The 22340-nt window shown below is 41.9% G+C and overlaps 1 protein-coding gene and 1 non-coding gene across 2 annotated transcripts in view; one reads left to right on the top strand and one right to left on the bottom strand.

Moving 5' to 3' along the window:
* Positions 1-22340, top strand: part of LOC126456858 (cyclin-dependent kinase 5 activator 1) — a 301126-nt gene that overhangs the window by 180315 nt on the left and 98471 nt on the right. The window lies entirely within an intron of this gene.
* Positions 2218-2292, bottom strand: Trnas-cga (transfer RNA serine (anticodon CGA)). The gene has a single exon. It is a non-coding gene; the product is annotated as a tRNA-Ser (tRNA).

Here is a 22340-nt window from a genome sequence, read left to right as displayed (position 1 = left end):
GCCCTTGTGAGACCAATTAAGGAGCTATTTGATTGAGAAGTAGCGGCTCTGGTCACGAGAACTGTTAACGGCCGGGAGAGCGGTGTGCTGACCAAGCCCCTCCATATTCATATCCAGTGATGCCTGTCGCAGAGGATGACACGGCGGTCGGTCGGTTCCGTTGGGCATAAGGGAAGCCCGTTCGGACGGGGTTTAGGTTAATTTCCTATAGATTAAGAGATCGCTATGTGCGCCTGCAATTGCCTGTACTGGCTGTAGTCATGGGTATAGTTGTTCTGACTGTATACTCTAGCCGGCCGCTGTGGTCGAGCGGTTCTAGGCGCTTCAGTCCGGAACCGCGCAACTGCTACGGTCGCAGGTTCGAATCCTGCCTAGGGCATGGATGTGTGTGATGTCCTTAGGTTAGTTAGGTTTAAGTAGTTCTAAGTTCTAGGGGACTGATGACCTCAGATGTGAAGTCCCATAGTAGAGCCATTTGAACCATTTTCATTGTGCACTCTCCCTCTGTGTGTGTGTGTTTGTGTGTGTGTGTGTGTGTGTGTGTGTGTGTGTGTGTGTGTGTATTAAGGGTCCCATATATAAGCGTGACATTGCAGGTGTCGCCTGTAACTGACCGCTTGCCCCCTCACCGTATACACGAGTGATTTGCTAAACAATTTAAATTAGCATTAAGGACGTCACTGTGTCGAGAAGTTCTGCTACGTAAAAAGAACTGGTATGTTCAGCAGCAATTGCAGTTGCTTTCCGTATCATCATGAATATCTGCAAAACATAAATTTGAAACAAATGAGAATTATAATTTATTAAAATTGTTTTGAAACGTTTTTCTTGGGAACTATAAGTTATTTTAGAGAATATATTACATTTTTCACTGACGCCAAAAGGATTCTGTATGTCTTTCCGCGTGCCAATACAATTCGGTTTACGTTTATTAGTCCTTAGTTTCCTGTTCATTCACTAGCCTCATTTTTAAATGCGAGTATTTATACAATTTACTCGAAGTGTCTATAGAGATGTTGTCAATAGCAACACTACTGATTACCACAGCTTTTGTTACAAAATTATGAAAAAGAGAGTTGAATGTAACTGTAGAATAGATTTGTCCTGGAGATTAAAAGTTCCTTTAACATTACAGTAGATACTATGTCATTGTGTTTATAGGTTGAAAGTTTTAATAACAAGTATAATTATTTTATAAGTAACTCAGAATCATAAAACGGAGCCTATTGTAGTGCATCCATTAGTATGAGCTTCCCATCAATTCTACTTCCATATCACAAGCTTCAAAAAGCTGATCACTGAAAAATCGGAGGGCATATTTTGTATTACTTCTTGATGTAGATGGCAATTCCGGCTTCCAGTTGTCTTCTCAGAGCGCTTATTGATCACTGGATAACTGTAACTTCTAACGTAAATTTCTTACTCACTGTCGGTAAAGCGAAACGAATCAAAACTGCACAACCCGTCTTGATAAATAGGAAAACGCGTGGGAGCCATATTGCCACACGTCACTGCTAATCAACCAGCAGCCACACTGCGAGCATGAATCGCATGCGATCCATCAGATTGCCTGGGATTTTTATGCAAGCAGCGATCAACGACAGATCGCTGCGATTTGTCCACATACAGTACGTGCGACCTACGAAGCGCTCGATGTCCCATGCAACGGATAGCTGCGATCCGTCGCTCGTGAATGGAGCCCTTTAGACAGTATTCAAATCTTAGGGAGCAGTAGTATTACACACCGAACGCATTTACATGACGTTACGTGTCATCGTATCCTTAGTGCAAATATGAGATGGACGTTAAATGACGCCCATACCGACATTTCATTGCTGTGTACATGATTCATGGAGAAAGGAAAGGTTCACCAGCACTACTGGCATCATCGACGGTTGCTTTATATACGAAACAATGTTGAATCAACGGCGAGCGTGTCCTAGTTACAGTCTGCCGGCAGCCACCGAGCCCTACATACCCTGCTACACTGAGTGTTGTCAGCTCCAAGAGGTCGCTGTGCCCGGCGACCCACCATACTCTTAAAGCTGTCGCATCCCTCGTAGATATGGCGTGTTGCACAGTAGGCAAGGGCGTTACATCTGGAACTGACATTGACGGGTGACTCGCGATTTACAATGGAGTGTGATTGTAGAATGAGATTTTCACTCTGCAGCGGAGTGTGCGCTGATATGAAACTTCGTGACAGATTAAAACTGTATGCCGGACCGAGACTCGAACTCGGGACATTTGCCTTTCGCGGGCAAATGCTCTACCAACTGAGCTACCCAAGCACGACTCACGACCCGTCCTCACAGCTTCAGTTCTTCCATTACCTCGTCTCCTACCTTCCAAACTTCACAGAAGCTCTTCTGCGATCCTTGCAGAACTAGCATTCCTGGAAGAAAGGATACTGCGGAGCCATGGCTTAGCCACAGCCTAGGGGTTGTTTCCAGAATGAGACTTTCAAAAAATATTCAAATGTGTGTGAAATCTTATGGGACTTAACTGCTAAGGTCATCAGTCCCATAACTTACACACTACTTAACCTAAATTATCCTGAGGACAAACACACACACACCCATACTCGAGGGAGGACTCGAACCTCCGCCGGGACCAGCCGCACAGTCCGTGACTGCAGCGCCATAGATCGCTCGGCTAATCCCGCGCGGCTGAGATTTTCACTCCACAGCGGAGTGTGCACTGATATGAAACTTCCTGACAGATTAAAACTGTGTGCCGGACCGAGACTCGAACTCGGGTGGTGAGTCGTGTTTTGGTAGCTCAGTTGGTAGAGCACTTGCCCGCGAAAGGGAAAGGTCCTGAGTTCGAGTCTCGGTGCGGCAAACAGTTTTAATCTGTCAGAAAGTTTCATATCATCATATCAACGCACACTCCACTGCAGAGTGAAAATCCCATTCTGGAAACATCCCCTAGGCTGTGGCTAAGCCATGTCTCCGCAATATCCTCTCTTCCAGGAGTGCTAGTTCTGCAAGATTCGCAGAAGAGCTTCTGTGAAGTTTGGAAGGTAGGAGACGAGGTACTGGCAGGATTGAAGCTGTGAGGACGGGTCGTGAGTCGTGCTTGGGTAGCTCAGTTGGTAGAGCACTTGCCCGCGAAAGGCAAAGGTCCCGAGTTCGAGTCTCGGTCCGGTACACAGTTTTAATCTGTCAGGAAGTTTCATACGAGTGTGATTGTGTCTCACAGTTCTTGGATCGTTTACAATTCTACTATTATTATTGAATGAGATTGATACTGTGGTGCCAGTTTTCTCATCCAGGGCAACTTCATTTTGTACACCACAGCAACAATTTTATTGAAATTCTCTGACGACTGCTAATTATATCCTGTATAGGTACGTACGCCTTTTTCGTAGTGTGTACGGAATTGCGTTACATCTAATACATGATGATGTCCGTGCACTGGAGGCTCGCCTGCTAAACAAGTTCTAGGGCTATTCAGAAAGTAAGTTCCGATTGATCGCGAAATGGAAACCACATTGAAAATCAGAAATATTTTACCTGCAACAGTTAGCTACACCTTCCAGCCAGTGCTCTGCATAGTCACCACTCCGACTTAGACATTTGTCGTAGCGTTGTACAAACTTTCCAATACGCTCGTCATCGAAGGCAGCTGCCTATGCTTCCCCCAATTCTCTTCACCCATCTATAGCTCGTTGTCTGTGCGAACATGTTGTCTTGATAGCCAGTAGTTAATGTGAGCAGAGATGAAACACAGAGGTAGCCAATTACGGGCAGTAGTACGGTTGATCAAACACTTCCCATCGAAAACGCTGCAGGTGTATTTTCATTGCCCCTGCAGATTGTGACAGAGAATTGTCACAAAGTAGGAGCCGTATGACAGTTCTGTAATATGGGCTGCATACCATCAGGCGAAATCTCTCACCAGGACCTCATACTTGGCGGGAGACACTATTTTCTGCACATCTTTATGTGCTCACCATGCACTCAGAACTGCAAAGAGCCAAGTGATGTAACCGACAGGCATACTAGAGACACAGTCGAGCACATATGTGCAAAGCTTTATTAGATTTTCACTGTGGTTTATATTTCTTGACCGATCGGAACTTACTGTCCGAATATCCTTCATACTGTTAGACTGAAAAAGCTATACAAACCTCCCTTTATAACATTTCTAGGTACAGAAAAAGCTTTGACAATGTTGACTGGAACACACATTTAGAAATTCCGAACATAGCAGGTACGAAACCAGAGAGTGGAAAACTATCACAACTTGTACAAAAATCAGACTGTATTTATAAGAGTCAAAGGATAGAAAGGGAGGTAATAACTGACAAGGGAGTGACACAATTTTGTATCCTATCACCCACGTTATTCACTCTGCGCATTGAGAAAGCAGTAAATGAAACAAAATAGAGATTGGGAAACTGAATTAAATTTCAGGTAGGAGAAATAGAAACTTTAATGTTTGTTGAAGACATTGTAATTCTGACAGAGACGGTACACGACTTGGAATATTAGGTAAATATATTGGATAATTTTGAATACAGATTATAAGATGACTATCAAGTAGAGTAAAACAAGGAAACGGTGTGTAGTCGAGTTATAGCAAGTGATATTGAGGGAATTAGATTACACAATACGAGACGCTAAAAGTAATGGATGAATTTTGCTATTTGGGCAGCAAAGTAACTGACGATGGCCGAAATGAAAAGCATATAAAATGCAGACTGGAAATAGCAAGGAAAGTTTTCCTGAAAGAGAGAAATACCTTAACACCGAATATAAATTAAAGCGTTACGGAGTTTTTCAGGAAGTTTTCGTCTGGAGTGTAGCTTTGTACAGAAGTGAAACATGGGAAACTTTTTAAGTGTGGAGTTACAAAGGAATGCTAAACATACGATGGATAGACAGGACAACGAACTGGGAGATAAGGAAAACAACTTTAAGGTAACTCGACTAAAAGGGGCGATAGCTTGACAGGACACATCCTGAGGCAGCAAGGAGTGTTCAGTTTGGTAATAGAAACAGACATGGGGGATAACTGTACAGGAAGCCCAAGGCTTCACTACAGTAAACAAGTTCAAGGAGATGTAAGTTGCAATAATTATGCGGAGATGAAGAGGCTTGCACAAGATACACTAGCATGAAGACATGTATCACATCGAACTTCATACTGAAGACGATAACAACAAGAACTGATTACGCTTCTCTTTATTCGCCAAACGTATTTCCCATTATAGTTGCGTTCCTGAAGTTCATGCACCCAAACGCTATCGATTTCTAAGTCGCTAAACTCCATTATCCGGCCCCTTTAACCGATATCACAGACGTCGCAATGCTTGCTCAGACGGACAGCTGTGTACGTTAAGTGGTAGATTAAGATATGCTTTTAGTTAACAAGATGATGTTTCTTTCCACGAACAATACGAGATTGTAATAGATGGGAGAAGCGATAGAGGTACTCATGGTACCCTTAGCCACACACCGTCAGGTGGCTTGCGGAGTATGCATGTAGATGTAGATGTAGATTTCATGTACGTCAACGTAAACTGGGTCCACAGGCCCTCGCGGGCCCTTCGGTGCCACAGCACAGTTGAAACTGGTCACTTGAGCGGAAGATAAGAGAAATTTTTCATCATAGTTGTGCGGAAATGGATGCCGAACACGTAATCGCCTTTATGCTGATGGTGAGCGCATTGCTTGAAAAGAAAGAGAAATGGAAACGATTGTGGGTGAAACCGTGGACAGCGAGAGGAGTAGCCCAAAGTGTACACCAGAAATTCCTTCGTGAGCTACAGTGTGAGTATATAAACAACAACGAAAGTTATTTGTGAATGGGCGAACAAACATTTCAATTTGCCCTCGTGAAAGGTGGTCCCTCCTATTTTTGTGTACCATACTCGTATGAGAAATGGCATCTCCTAATTTCATTCATAATAACCGATGTTTTTTGGGAAGCCTGCAAGTGCATCATTCATGATTTAAATAATGAAACAATTCATACTTACGTATTTTTTCATACGACTCTTTTCGAGAATTTATTCTCATGACCGAGAGGAAATATTCACACATGTATTTAATGTGATGTTTGTACGTCCGTTGTTGTGTCTCGCTTGCTCTGTAATTGTGTTTCTATAGTGTACTACAATCGGACAATTTCTTTTGTCCGATTTTCCGAAACAACACATAAAATACCTGTGTAAATATTTGTACATGATCATGAGAATAAAATTTCGCAAAGCATCATGCAAATCGAGAAAAAATACGTCACTGATGGTTAAGTTAGGTTATTTAGAGTACAAATAAATACGTTTGTTTCACTTACGTACACTTTGAACGCACCTGAATTTTCACATCTCCATCCGCTTCCACATCATTTTTTTATCTACACTTAACATCACCCACAATGCAGCAACTTCGAATGCAGCTGAATGATGCAGCTATTTCATTGTAAGATCGCAACCGCTTATTACGGCTTTTACTGTCAGCGTGCTTTGTGTTATGAAGAATTTCGTACTCTTCGTACTTTGCAGTGATCACTGTGGTCGTAGCCCCGCACGAAATATACTTCCTCATTTTATAATTAAACATACTAAAGCAAGCCAAGCGACTGTAAACAATGGATCTTGCTCTAACTTTTATCAAAGATCTTTGCTAAAAGCTTCCCTGCTACACTGTCAGAGATTTGACCAACCGTTTTTGGTAAGTATTTATCGTTGACCACGAACACTACATTGCCGACGACACGCAGACGTGGGCTCAGGCCTATTATCGCTGGCCACGTAACGTAGGATACTAACATCACCTCGCTATCAGCACGTTAAATATATTGCTTTAGCTGGTGGATTATAAGCAAGTCAGGTGAAGAAAATGGTTCAAATGGCTCTGAGCACTATGGGACTCAACTGCTGTGGTCATAAGTCCCCTAGAACTTAGAACTACTTAAACCTAACTAACCTAAGGACAGCACACAACACCCAGCCATCACGAGGCAGAGAAAATCCCTGACCCCGCCGGGAATCGAACCCGGGAACCCGGGCGTGGGAAGCGAGAACGCTACCGCACGACCACGAGATGCGGGCAGTCAGGTGAAGAGAAACATTTTAAAACTCTAACACAAAGAAAGGCTGTCAAGTTTTTGGGAAGCCATCTCGACTTGTTTACTGACAATGGTACTTGCACGAGCGTGGTGTCCAGGTGTACCAATACCACATTGAATCAACGTAGTTGCCTTTGACGCCACTTAAGCTGTCACTGTTTTTAATCCCGCGCGTGTCATTTCTTTTCGTAGACGTCCGTAATGAGAGAGAAATAGGAAGCAGGGCTCGTGCGGCAGGTTTATCGAACAAACGCTTAAGTCGGCCAGGTCCACAGTAGGTGACCAAAATACAGCTGTGACTCACCTGCCATCGACCCGAACAGCGACATTGTGGCAGTAGCAGCCGTGCTGGCTACTGTTGGACTGTTTACTTCCTCTCCGCTACTGTTTTCGTAGTTGGAAGCCGTACACTTCCACTGCTATTCAGTATAGTTCTCTAGAGAAAGACGATTATACCTATTATTATTATGGGATATTAGGCGTTTATCCTGTTTTGCTTTCTCGATTTCAGTCATAAGTTTGTCGTTGCACCGATCCCAAAATTCCTAATCTATTGTCCACAGCAAGGCATGAGTATTTCCACAAGTGTTTTACGGATCAAGAATGAACTGCAGTCGTCTCTTATAGCATTCGCTCCTACCATGTGCATAACTATTACAGTACTTAGGTTATTGCCAGCTTTTCGCTTTACTCTACCTTACTTCAAAGTTTGCAGGACTGTACGTTATTTCAAAACAGACTGATTTTATTGGATGCCGCTGTTTGCTCTCTGCATTTTTTTCTGTAATATAGGGTGAACATTGATGAAACCGACAAACTGCAGGTACGAATTTCTGACTGAAAAATGGAGAAAAAAGGTCCTATGAGGATGGTTCCGGGCAACGGCCTTGCCGTAGTCGATACACCGGTTCCCGTGAGATCACCGAAGTTAAGCGCTGTCGAGTGTGGTCGGCACTTGGATGGGTGACCATCCAGGCCGCCATGCGCTGTTGCCATTTTTCGGGGTGCACTCAGCCTCGTGATGCCAATTAAGGAGGTACTCGACCGAACAGTAGCGGCTTCGGTCAAGAATACCATCATAACGACCGGCAGAGCGGTGTGCCGACGCCACGCCCCTCCTATCCGCATCCTCCACTGAGGATGACACGGCGGTCGGATGGTCCCGGTAGGCCACTCGTGGCCTGAACACCGAGTGCTTTTTTTTATCAGCATGATTCCTGAAATCCATCACTGTCACGGGAGTTGGCGCTGGCGAATACCACTTCCTCTGACCAAGTGCCGTGTGTTCCTTGCTTGTTGCAGGCTGTATGATTGACGCAGCGTACTGCAAGCAGCAAAATGGTCAGGTATTCATATTTTGAGCAAGTCGAGTTGGTGCCTGTGTGCGCCCAAGCAGATGGAAACGGTCGACAGGCAGCATGGTATACCAAAACAAGCAATCTCATAGACACCAACCACATTACACAACTTGTCAAGCCCATTTTGGGCGTTTTTGTGAATATGGAACCTTTCAGATAGTCGAACGTGTAGGGAAGCGGCGGCCTGAGAATACATCAGATGTGGAATACATCAGATGTGGAACACAGAGTTCTACAGGATATTGAGACGAACCCTAGTGCAAGAAGCGATCAGTGTAAGCCCAGTCCGCTGCCCTCCTTGCACGTTCGTCTGTTTCAATGGACTCATGATCACACAAACGCACAAAAAGGGCTTGAAATGTTGTCTGGTGTGTTTGGTGTCAGTGAGCGTATTTATTTTGGTATAGCTGTGATGCTCCTCGACCGTTTCCTTCTGCTTACAGTATGCTGCATCAATCACACAGCCTGCAACACACGAGGATCACCCGTCACGTGGTCAGAGGAACTGTCACTCGTCAGCGCCAGCTACGGGAGGGGCAGAACGATGTATTTCCGGACACATGTACCTCCATCATTTTCATTCAGGAATCCGACCCTGAAGTTTGTCTTTTTTAATATATAATGTATATATAATTACTATATAACACTTCTTACATACTGAAAGAACGCTATATTATTTTATACTCCTTCCTCCCTACACTATTTTAACAGACATGTTGTCATCGAGCATGCTACGAACTCTGAGGGTGACGAGGACCCGACCAGCCGCAGGGTGGACATCATACGGTGCTCACTGTGCCGCAGTCGTCATCGGCATTGGCACTGTCATTGCTATTCATACTCTTCAACCCTTTCGCCTATCCTTCTTATCGCGCGTCCCTATGCGCTTAGTTATTTACGTTCATACTAATAATTGTTGGCAAGATATGCGTCGCTAGGAAGAAAATCACATTGCTCCTTGTCACACTAGGTTTTATTCAGCACACGCTATCTGTTTATATAAAAGGCAATGTCCCGACTGACTGACTCACTTACTGACTCATCATCGCCCAGCCAAAAACACTAAGGACAGAAACTTGGAATTTGCACAGGGTGCTAATCTTATACCATAGACGTCGTTTAAAAAGGTATTTTTTGAAATTCCACCCCTGTAGGGGTGAAATAGGGGATGAAAGGTATTTCGAAAATATGTCGCTATTAATGCAATCTTAAGACTAGACCAGAGAAAACTGGCATTGTGTGAAATGTTCAGGAATAAAGGAATCCATGGTTCAGCATTTTTGGAATAGTGAATGAAAGTTGTTTTTGAAAATAAATCAGTATTAAAGAACTACTAAAGTATTTTTAAAGCTACGTCTGTGAAAATTCGTATTTGACTTCTCGATTCCAAGTGCAAAAATATTTATTTCTTTGTTTTTGGAAATTCAACCCTTAAGGGGTTCCAAAAGGGGATGAAATGTTTTATGAAAGTATTTCATTATGAAAGCATTTTTAAACGTAAACCTATCAAAATTTGAATTTGGCTTCCCAGTTAGAAATAAAAATATACATTTCACTGGTTCTGGAAATTCAACTCCTAAAGGGGTTCAATAGGGCCATCGTCACCGAGCCCAAACTGTTAAGGATATAAACTTGAAATTTGATCTTACACTTCAGGGATCGTTCGGGAAGGGATTGTTCGAAATTCCCACTCCTAAGAAGGACGAATATGGAATTAAATTTTTTGTGAAATTATTTCGTTATGAAACGTACTCAAAGCTACATGTATGAAAGTGTGTATTAGGCTACTCTGTCAGAAAAAAACACACGTGTTTCACTGTTTTTGGAAATTCAACCTCCAAGAGTGTGAAATAAGGCATGAAAATTTTTAAGAAAATATTTCGTTGCATTAAAAGGAAGGTAGATCCATGAAAATTGCTATTTCACCTCTCGGTTAGATGTAAAGAAATATGTGTTAGAAGACGAAAGTTTCTATGAAAATATCACAACAAGAACGAAAAAGGCAAGATTAACAGGAAAAATGGACTGCAGCAACCAGACTCGCTTTTCGGTCAAAAATACATTCAGAAAAGACTGTGCTTCTATGGCCTCAATTAACGCCAAAAGTTAAGAACGTATTGCAGTTTGCGAACAACATAAAAATTCGATTAAAGCAAACCAAAAAAAAAAATCTGCGCGGACCATATACTCAACGCGAGCGAAGCAGCGGACACTAAGCTAGTATTTATTATATTTTTAGCCAATCTGTTTAACTGCTTCATGATACGGCGAAGAAGAATAGTAATTTTGAGTTATTTGTTCAGCAAATGTTCCTCATGGAGGAATAAAAAAGTAAGTAAGGGCCACTAAAAGTGCTTTTTAAATGAAAATCAAAACGTTTCTCTGTTAAAGTATGTACAGTGCAGCATCAAAAAGTTTAGTTTATCATAAAGTCTTCTTTTCAGCCTTCTGGACGGTTTTTTGCAGCTTGCCACAATTTTTTCTCCTGTAAAATACAACGTAAAAGAATTTTTTCAAGTATCTTATTAGCTACATCTTCCAAAGTTAATAGTATAATTTCCTGACTTTCTCATTTCGCCGCTTCTCCCTACCATTTGCCGATCTCTTCTTGCCTTCGGACTTAATATCCCGTCAGTAATCTATCTTACATATTTTATTGCAAGTCTGCCAGTAAAATATTTTGTCTAGTACTCCCTCCAATTTGATGTTAATCTCTGAAGTCTTAGCACGAAAGCTATCAACCTATCCACAGCTCTATCTATCACCGTAACTTCTAACATCGTTTATTATGTCACATTTCATACGGTTCCAGCTTCTTTTTTTCGCCAGTTTTCTCATTGCTCGCATTGAACTTCCACCCAATATAACACTTCGAAATTAGCTTGTAAGAAGTCTTCGTCAATTCTATGCCAATATCGAAGTAGCGGAGTATACGCAGTAACGAAACGTCTTAAACAGATTAAAAGTGCGTACTGGACCGAGACCCAAAGCCAGTGAAGAGTTAGCAATTCATCCAGGCTACGGCTAAGACAGCTCCATCATATCCTTTCTTTAGAGTGCTAGTCCAGCAACGAATGCAACACAACTTACACAGAGTTTGGAATGTAGGTGAGATTAAACGCAGAATTTAAGCTTTCGCGGTGGACCGTGAGTAGTGTCTGTCTAGCTCAGTCGGTAAGAGCATTGTCTAGAAAAGGCCAAGGTCGAGGCCTTGTGTACGTACAGTATACAATTTCATACCAGTAGATTTCTTTTGCAAGTAAGTTCATTTCTTCTCTGTTACTTGTCCTCTAATCTCTGCCTTTCTGCTTGCGTAATCTTTCTTCCTGGATAGCAGAATTCTTTCGCTAATTCTCAACTTTCTTCTACAACTATTAAGTTCACAAAGCAGTTATTTTCTCTTACGTTGCTTCTCGTCATTTTGGCGTTTGATTTGTTCGTATATTTTTAACATGCAATCTGCATGTCAGTGGTATAACATGCAGTAATCCGCCTGATAATGAACCACACAAACGCGTGTTGGATAAATAAAAGCGCGATTGATGCAGAACATTGTTTTGTTTGCGCTATGTTAATCAGTCGCGGGCCTCAGTCAGCGACACATTATGCATCAAATACCAGTGGCCTTAAAGCGTTCAGTAAATGAAATAATGAAAGAGAGCTTCCTTAAAAGAAGTGATTTTCTTGCATTTGCTGTTTTTTAAATTTCAAACAATTTATTTCATTATTAGTAATTGCCTAATTTCGCCTCCTTGGGCATTATCAACGAACATCACACCAAAAATAACGTTTTGCTCACTACATGGTTATGATACCCTCAGGAGTGTGCGAAAAAGCAATGGGAATGTGTCCCTAATAAGAGTTCACCAAACCGAAGTATGGAAGGGCAAAACTATGGAAGATGTGAAGGTCAGATTTAAAATGAAAAAGGTGCAGCCCATATACTGGTTTTATCAAAGAACCAACGTACGTAACACATATAAAATGGGAAGCTTAGCTCTTCGAATGGGAACATTCATAGCGCAGCCAACGTCTTAAAATCAAGTATTTACACTATTCTAATCCTTACTGACCTACTAATGGAGAGTATAAACCATTCCTCCTGCTGGTATTACATTTACATTACTTTTGTTTTCGATATGCAGTTAGTTCAAATCAAATGTTCAAATGTGTGTGAAATCTTATGGGACTTAACTGCTAAGGGCATCAGTACCTAAGTTTACACACTACTTACCCTAAATTATCCTAAGGACAAACACACACACCCATGCCCGAGGGAGGACTCGAACCTCCGCCGGGACCAGCCTCACAGTCCATGACTTTAGCGCCTTAGACTGCTCTGCTAATCCCGCGCGGCTGCAGTTAGTTGCTGGGTACCAACTTCAAATGGCAGTAAATGTACTGTGAGGCTGTTGTCGATATTGCTTGACTATTCAAAGAGCAGTCATAAGAGGTTGACAGTGAACATCACATAAACGCGCCGTGGCTGTGTGATGAGAGTCACGTATGAATGTGCTCCTAACGCCAAACCTCCCAACGGCTGCATCGCTGCTCGACAACTCTCCCATACGCCTGCAAGCATGTTAATGCGTGCTGTTTCTGTTCAAAAAGACACCTTCTTCCTTAGTGAAGAATTACTCCAAGAGTATCATGAAATAAGACATAAGTGAATGACAATAGCAAACGTGAGTTAACTTTTTGAGATTTTCTTCGCCAGTTTCTGCTATTATAGGTAATCTAAAACTTATCGTGCCTAGAAGTTTGAGAGCATCTACAACATGTGTCTTCCAGTTCGAATTCCTGTAGGTATAAACAACTAGCAATTTAAAACATTCAGTTTCATTTACTGAATTTCCTCCTATGCATTATTACTAACGGTGTGGCCTGGCCTTCTGCAGTTCAGAATCTATCTACTTAACTGCATCTAAGTGTGTCCGATACCTTGTAGTCGGTAGTGACACATTACCAATGCAAACTGGGGTTCATACTCGTATTTAAAATCGTCCATACTTAAGTAAACTACTTTTGTTTGCACAGCTAAGCTAGATAGTTCCTGTTCTTTTAGTTCGGCCACCTCCAACGCACCTCGAGACATCACACTATCTACCATAATTTTAAATGTAACAACTGATAAAAATTGAACTGAAAACAACTCGAATGCCGCGAAGATACATAGGGAGGACGAGGAGGAGCAGATTAGTGTTTAACATCCCGTCGACAACGAGGTCATTAGAGACGGAGCATAAGCTCGGCATAGGGAAGGATGGAGATGTAAATCGGCCGAGCCCTTTCAAATGGATCGTCCTGAATCAAGAAAAACCTAAATGAGGACGGCCGGAACTGCATTTCTTTCTAGGTCTTCAGTCTTCTGACTGCAGCACTTGTATGTAACGTCCTCAGCGTCTGTCCACTACAGTCCCTCAAATACCATGCAAGTCATTCCCTGACGTCTTTACAAATGTCCTATCATCCTGTCCCTTCTCCTCGTCAGTGTTCTTCATACATTGCTTCCCTCACCGATTCTGCGTAGAATCTCGTTTCTTATCTAGTAGGTACACACACTTCCAAAATCTCTCTTCAGTACCACATTTCAAGCTGCTAGATTCTCTTCTTTTCTCTTTTCCGGTTTTCCCTCAGTCCGTAGTACAATACCATGCAATACCGCGCTCCAAATGTACATTCTCCGAATTTTTTTCTTCAGATTAATTTCGATGTTTGTCTCTGGTAAGCATCTTCTGGCCAAGAATTCCCTCTTTGCCTATGCTAATCTGATTTTTATGTCCTCCTTGATTCCTCCTTCAGCTAGGTAGTTACTAGTTAGTTACATGTTCCATAGATCATTTGAACGATTCTTTTGCCGAAATGATATGGAACGAGTCACTTTGGACGAAACGTATACAAGATTGGTATTAACATTAATAAACGCATTATTACTTTTAATTGGGCAACGGCCTTGCCGCAGTGGATACACCGGTTCCCGTGAGATCACCGAAGTAAAGCGCTGGTGGGCGTGGCCGGCACGTGGATGGGTGACCATCCATCCGCCATGCGCTGCTGCCATTTTTCGGGGTGCACTCAGCCTCGTGATGCCAATTGAGGAGCTACTCGACCGAATAGTAGCGGCTTCGGCCAAGAATACCATCACAACGACCGGGAGAGCGGTGTGCTGACCCCACGCCCCTCCTATCCGCATCCTCTTGAGGATGACACGGCGGTCGGATGGTCCCGGTAGGCCACTCGTGGCCGGAAAACAGAGTGTATTATAACTTTTAATTAACATTAATAAACACGTTACGTTTAGTCCTACTCATGGAACTACACATTCTTTTATTGGCTGCCTTATTTTAAGTAGGAACTCGTCAATGGAATTGGATAAATGATTGACTATTTGGGTAAACGATCAAAAATTTTTGTTGCTGCATACTGAGCTCCTTTCCGAGCCACGGACACCATTAACAATGAGTAATAAAGGTCATTTTTCCCTCTTGTGTTGCAGGTATGCAGATCACTGTTCAATTGTGATAGATTATTTAAGACGAATATATGTACTGTGATGGCGCAGTTGAAATGCTTAGCTCTTTGAAGGAGTACCTACTTGACGCCCGTGTATGAACACCACACATTATTCTTAATGTTCACTTTTGTGTAATGAATGCTTTCTTTTTTACCTCAGAAAATTATTTCTTATTCTGCTTCCAATGCATCAAAACTCCGCAAGTTCTTCTATATCGTGGTCCATAATTTTGGTATTAAATTTATTGCCAATCTCATTTCTGCTACTCCTCATTACTTTCGTCTTTCTTCGGTTTAACCGAGTGAGGTGACGAAGTGGTCAGCACACTGGACTCGCATTAGTGAGGACGACGGTTCAAATCCCTGTCGTCCATACAGATTTAGGTTTCCCGAAATTCCTCTAAATCCTTTAAGGCAAATGCTGCAGTGGTTCCTTTGAGAGGACACGGCTCCTTTCCTGCCTCATCCTTCCCTAAACAGAGCTTGTGGTCCATCTCTAATGACCACGTTTTCAGCGGGACGCCAGAAGCCAATATTCCTTCCTTCCTTCTTTCCTTTTCCATCAGTTTACTCTCAATCTGTATTCTGCGTTGATTAGACTGTTTATTCCATTCAACATGTAATTCTTCTTCACATTCACTGAGGGCAGCAATTCATCAGTGAATCTTATCAATGATATGCCTTTACTCTGAATTTTAATCCCACTCTTGAATCCTTCGTTTATTTTCGTCATTGCTTCTTCGGTGTACAGATGACACACTTCATCTTTGGCTTATACCCTTTCTAATCAGAGCACTGTGGTCTTGGTCTTCCAGTCTTACACTTCACTCTTGGTTCTTGTTTATCTTGTATAACACCCTTCTTTATGTATAGCTTACGCCTATTTTCCAGAGGATTTCGGATATCTTGCATCATTTTACAATGTAAAACGCTTCTTCGAGGTCGACATACGCCGTGAACGTTTCTTGATTTATCTTATGTGTTGTTTCGATAACAATCGCTGCGACAGAAATGGCTCTCTCGTGCCTTTACTTTTGTTATACTGAAACTCAGTTTTCTAATTCAGCCTGCAGGAATTATATTTTATAATAATGAGACGTTACGTTATTGTCATTACTAAAGAAATAAAAGTATTTAATATATTTTATTAGAGTAAATAATATTACACATACTTAGCAGTTCTTGATTGCGACTTTACGTTATTGGCATTACTAAAGGAATGAAAGCATTTAACGTGTTTTATTAGAGTAACTAAAATAAGCAATCAAATAAAATATCATAATAGTCAATAATACATTATTTGCAAAAAAGGAAACTCAGATATTGACATGAGCAAGTATCGATATTTTTGGAGTACTTATGTGAGTAGTAATGCACGACGACTTGAGTAGTACTCATTTAAATGCGTATCTATACTTTGATGCTATCGGAACATCCATATAGAACATTGCACCACACTCTGCAATCGAAAATAAATTTAATAAAAATTTCAGTGAATAAACTACAATTGTTCGATGCTTCCGCTAGATAATGGGCCATTTTCAGACGTAAATTGAGTGGTTATGACCTCAGTTGCTTTCTGCTCTAAAGCCCACAAAAACTGACAAAAATACTTGGTTTTCAAACACTTGCACAGTACATTTTATCTAATTATAGTTTATTAAATCATATTTTACGTACTACACATTGGCACAAGAGACTGATTTACATGCCCTATTCCACTATGGTCAGCTGTTAATCATTGCAAACTTGAGCCTCAGTATTGTAGACAGAGATTGTTTGCTTTATATGTAAAGGTTTTTCAAATTAACGCTACCAGTCACAAACTTTGTCAACAACTGGATTACTTATTTATTTAGCGACATGCTTCGGGGGTTAAACCTCATCTTCAGGCTAAATGGCATTACAAAAACAACTTTACAATAAGGTCTTACTGATATTACATAGTCTTTTCGTAAATTCTGTGGTCATCCTGCCGAAGAAGAGAACTTAGTAAGAGGCGATATCACTTTGGGAACTGGACTGATGTTTGCACGAAAATGTTGTATAACGGTCACTCACTCTGTTCTTCTGGCGTGGCAGTCTCGTTGTGATGTGTTCCTGTGTATCCATTTCCGTGGCTCTCTTGGCCACTGTTCACCGATTGTCACTGATATAGCAGGAACTTGGAAACACGATCACAACCAGTTCTGTAGTGCAGTGGACATGATGGCGGTAGAAAGCTGCTTTCGATTTTACTATCGATTTGTGGATCTATGGGGTGTCAGATGTTTACGTGTCGTCTTCACGTCTTGTTATCGCATTAGAGATGTAGGTTGACGAAATACATTACAAGTTGAGCACCTGTTGCAATATTGTACTGCCATTTAGCCTGAAGATGAACACTCACTCACTCGAAACATGTTGCTAAATAATTAAGTAACAGAATAGTTGACAAAGTTTGTGACTGGTAGCGGCAATTTAAAAAAACTTTTACATATTTCTAGAGACAGTCACGGTCGAAAAATAGTCAAAATGGCTTCAAATTCTGTTTGCTTTATGTTGTTAACAAGGCACGCATAAAAATTTCGTCGACGTAAACTGCTCAGCAAAACTGTTGGTCAACTCGATACTCTCCAAGTCTGCCAGCTATTCCTTGGTACCTAGTCAGCACATCCGATACCGGTCTGCCTCGGAAGTGTCGCGTCTCGCCACATTCAAGAAGCGCGCTGCGGGTGGCCTGTGCACAGGCGTTAGCTACACGCCAGCGGCCGCCCCTCCGGTGATGTTGGACTCGTCCACGGCAAGCACAGCACAGAGCGCCGCCATCGATCGCATCAAAGCGCCAACATCCCTCTGTCCCCTTTCCCTTTCCTTTCTGTCCACAGTCTCTCTCCTCCTTGCTTCCTCTCACCGCTGTTCCGCCTCGTAAACCGTACGATACGGCCACTCGCCGCGTCCTGCGACCTTCGATGGTATTCTCACTTTCGTCCGCCCTTACTTCTCATTTCCATGGTCGCGTCTGCGACGCCTCCTCTCGCAGGTGCTTCCGACATTTAACACTCACTCGCTTAATTCGTTACAGCCGCTACTCTGTTATTGCTCTGGGGAGGAGGCACCCAGATTTCTCTCGTTTCAGTTGTTGCAAATAATCACTACTGCAGTGTCGGTGTCACAGTCGACCGCTTTAACGATCGCGGATCATGGACGGCAGTTCACATTACGAAATTGTAATCTGAGCATCGAGTTATGCCCAAAGTTTCTGATCGCTTACAACACTTTAGAATATCCAGTAACACACAAAAAAGCCCTTAATTTGATAAGTAGAGTAGCATATCTTCAGCAAGCTACTTGTATTGCAAGCTACTTGTATTGCAAACAACTTACGGTTAGACCTCTAACAGTACCGGCAATATATTTACTTCGTTCAGCGATAAACATCATGAGACCTTGTTGACACATTCTCCGTTTACTCGCAGTTTCAAATTTGCGTAAAATCTCGAGCTTTCGTCAGAAACAACTATCTTGGCTGCTATTGTGGTAAGAACCGGCTTATGATTGGTTGGCGTACTTCGTCATTACATCATGCTGGCATGGATTGCAACCATGTCTGCAAAGGTAGCGTCAGCTCTCTCGTAGAAACATAAACAGTTCTGCACATTTCTGTGTCTGCTGCGCTTAGAGAGCTCCCTTCCACGCTGTCCCGGCTGAAGTTTTTCTCGCACAGTCTAATTTCCACTGCCTGTTTAATAATAGAATCTCGGTATGTAGAAGCGTGGAATGAGAATTTACTAGTACCCTGGATTATTACAGGAAACAAATTTCCGGTATGAGTCCGCGATCATCATCTATGTTTTGTAAATAAAACCGCCTGGATCGCTAAATGAAATGTCTTCATTTATTACGACTTTGTAGGAGTTGCCTTCATCAGACATCCGCAGTTAAGATGGAAGCAACATAAAGAGTGACAGGCGTTTGTTATAAAACATGAAGCTCCAAAATTTAAAAAGTTAAAAAAATCTTAACTCATAAGCCACAGATTTTTACTTCTTACACAGTCGTAATTATATCCACAAATACTACTTCCGTAATCGCAACTTTCCGATAATATGAAAGGTATTTCATAGTATAGTTCATGTGGCTGTTGTATAAATATCACTAACAGATTTAATGATTACTTGTTGTCAGCAGTAGGTGAAATCTACATGGACCAAAGTCCTCCTCTGAAACGTTGCAGTCATTTATTTGCAGTTACACTCATTTTATTCGTGTTTTATTATTTGATTACACATATTTCTAATTTAAAGTATGTCTCCTTTTTTTTAAGTGGAGGTGTGGAGTGGGAAAATAGAATCATAACAAAATAAAACTAAAATCCGAAGGCGCCACCTATATATATGTCTTCCCATACTTTTTAAACTAGTTGTTAGTTGATACCCATGGTAGGTATAAATTTTAATATTGACGCTGAAACATGTTACATAAGTTCAGAGTGTTTTGGTGTGTGAGCCTTTTTAAATCTTTTTTTAACTTTGTATAAATTTTGGAGCTTAATGTTGTTTAACTAACGCCTGTCACTCTTTTTGTTCCTTGCTTTTTAAAAGCACGTATCTGATGATGTCAGATGCCGACACATCGTAATAAGTAAGGATACTTTATTTAGCGATCTATACGGTTTTATTCACGAAACAGTACTCTGTGTTTATTTCTGAAAGTTTGCTTAAATTCACGATTTTTAATGTGCTTTTTGTGTTTCATACAGCGGTCGGTCACTGTACAGATAGACTCATCCATGTAGTTCCTTCCGCACTAACAAGGAATCTTATAAATTCCAGTGGCCTGAGAGTGAGAGTGTCCTTAACCAGGTGCAGTATCTCCTTTATTTTCTTAGGTAACTAGAAAATGGGTCTCAGTCTTTTCTTTCTCACATCATCTCCGAGAGTGTTTTATACACGGCTGTTGTCACCAGAAACTTAGACCTCTTATCATGAAATGTGTCAAAAACCAAAGGCAACGAAATAGAAAAAATGCAACAGCAGTGTATGCAGAATCTAAGGTCTAATGAGATTTATGACCAAAGCTAAACTCTCACACTTGCGAGCATGTACCTTCTACGTGTTATTACCCAGGTTAAACTTTAAAATAAAGGTATTGTATCTTGGATTCTGTTTTTACTGTTCCTGTATGCTTTTTTACGGGTCTGAAGTTATACTCCCACAGTTGAAAACTCATACAGCCACATGTTACAACACAGGTCCATGCTGTCAACCACGGATAAAATTGTTTGTGAGTATAATATTTGGAAAGGCTTTCTCATAACTTAAGGTTACATGAAAATGCACACTGAGAAAACTGAAAGTTCTTCCCTTGTCAAGTAAAAACGTGTGCGGTGCGCCTTGAAACAAGAATTTCCCTGATTATGATACAGATTTTCAGGGATAACGCAGAAGCGCAAATGTGTCGACTTACGGCAGGTAATCTCCATCCAGAATCGCCTGAGTCAATAGCTGCAAGAGAAAATAAAAAAAGTTCAAATGTAAAGTTGCTCTTTTGTCGGCGATAAAAACCTAAGTAGACACGCGTCGAGAATACCTTTATTTATCTGTCTAACATGCATAAAGTACTAGACTCATAACAGTACTTTGAAGTCTTGTCTCGCAGTTCTCATCTCACACAAAATTCTTTTGGACATTTTCGACAAACCTCTGTGGCGTCCGGAGATCATAGACAGTGGCAATTCTCACCTAGTGATCCGTGTTTGGCACACACGACGTTCCACATGACAAGTCAAGCGATAGATAAGACGATTACGTTGGCCCGGAAACAGGATCTTCTCTTTATCACTATAGCCAACATACTCGTCACGAAACTGTTCAGCAACTATATTGATATTTGAACATTTACATATCGTTTATTTTTCTGTCTCAGTTGCACATTGCTTGCAATAAGAGTATATTTGATGTACGAGGGCTACTTTTTTCCTAGGTCCGATCGGTCGCGAAATGGAAACCACAGTGAAAATCTGAAGAAATTTTGCGCAGATATAATGAAGTGTCTCTAGTATGCCCGTCGATAGCGTCATGTCGCACTTATCAGTTCTGATCACACAGTCAGCACTTAAAAATGCCTAGAAAAATTTAGTCTCCTACCTAGTGTGAAGTGCAAGATGTCATTCGATTTCTTCATGCTGAAGGATAACGCCTGATCTCATGCAGTCCACATAACGTAACTGTCATGCTTGACAGATAATTGCGGCAATGGTGCAGAAACTTCGATACTTCGGTGCAAGACATACAGAAGTTCATGATGCAGGCGATCAGGGAAGGAAGCGTGTGTCAACCGGTAACCTTGTTGAGCGATTGGATCAGGCGATTCGAAAAAAACCTCTACAGAGGGCATTTCAGAACACGCTAAGACGAATGTTGTCAACAGGAATTGTCTTTGTTCATGACAATGCTCGGCAGAACGCCGCAGCTGCAACAAACAAGTTCCTGCAGCGTTTGCGAAGGGAAAATTTGGATATTTGTCTTAAGTTCATATGGGACCAAACTGCTGAGGTCATCGGTTCCTAGGCTCACACACTACTTGATCTAACTCGAACTAAGTCACACTAAGGACAACACACACAACCATGCCCGAGGGAGGACTCGAATGTCCGTCGGGGGAAGCCGAGCGAACCGTGTTAAGGACCCTAAGACCGCGCGGCAATTCCGCGCGACTGCGACGGGAAGTATTAGATCACCCATCATACAGCCCTCTGATTTTCATCTCTTTGCTCACATGAACCGCTGGCTGTGAGGGCAGCATTTTCGCACAGACAACGAGCTGAAGACCAGCTCAGAAATGAAGTGAAATGATCGTGCGGCATTGTTGACCGGGAGGCCCCATTCGGGGAAGTTCGGCCGCCAGGTGCAAGTTTCATTTCAGGTGACGCCACATTGGACGACTTTCGGGTTGGTGATGGTAAAATGATGATGAGGACAGCACAACACCCAGTCCACGAGTGGAGAAAATCTCCAACCCAGCCGAGAATCGAAACCGGACCCATTGCATGGTAGGCAAACATGTCACCACTTTGCAAAGCAGAGCGGACACCATCACAGAAAATTGGCGTAAAGCACAGGTGACTGACTTCTATGACGAGGGTACTCGGAAGTTCGTACCACGCTACGACCAATTTCTAAGTTGGAGCGCCGACTATGTGGAGAAGCAGCTCGAAGGTGCAGCTAAATGCCGCAAATAAAACATTTTTTATTTTCACCGTGCTTTCCAGTTCGCAACCGATCGGACCTTGAAAATAATAGCACTCATATGTAGTTGTGCAATCCGTCCTGGCTTACGCAATTTCATATATCTGAAAATGATCACATGTGGTAGAAACTTCTCTTATTGTAAAAAAAAATGTATACA

This window comes from Schistocerca serialis, chromosome 2 (assembly GCF_023864345.2).
Source record: "Schistocerca serialis cubense isolate TAMUIC-IGC-003099 chromosome 2, iqSchSeri2.2, whole genome shotgun sequence".
Classification (NCBI taxonomy): domain Eukaryota; kingdom Metazoa; phylum Arthropoda; class Insecta; order Orthoptera; family Acrididae; genus Schistocerca; species Schistocerca serialis.
The sequence above is the reverse complement of the archived record's forward strand: the minus strand, read 5'-3'. Positions and strand labels throughout refer to the sequence as shown.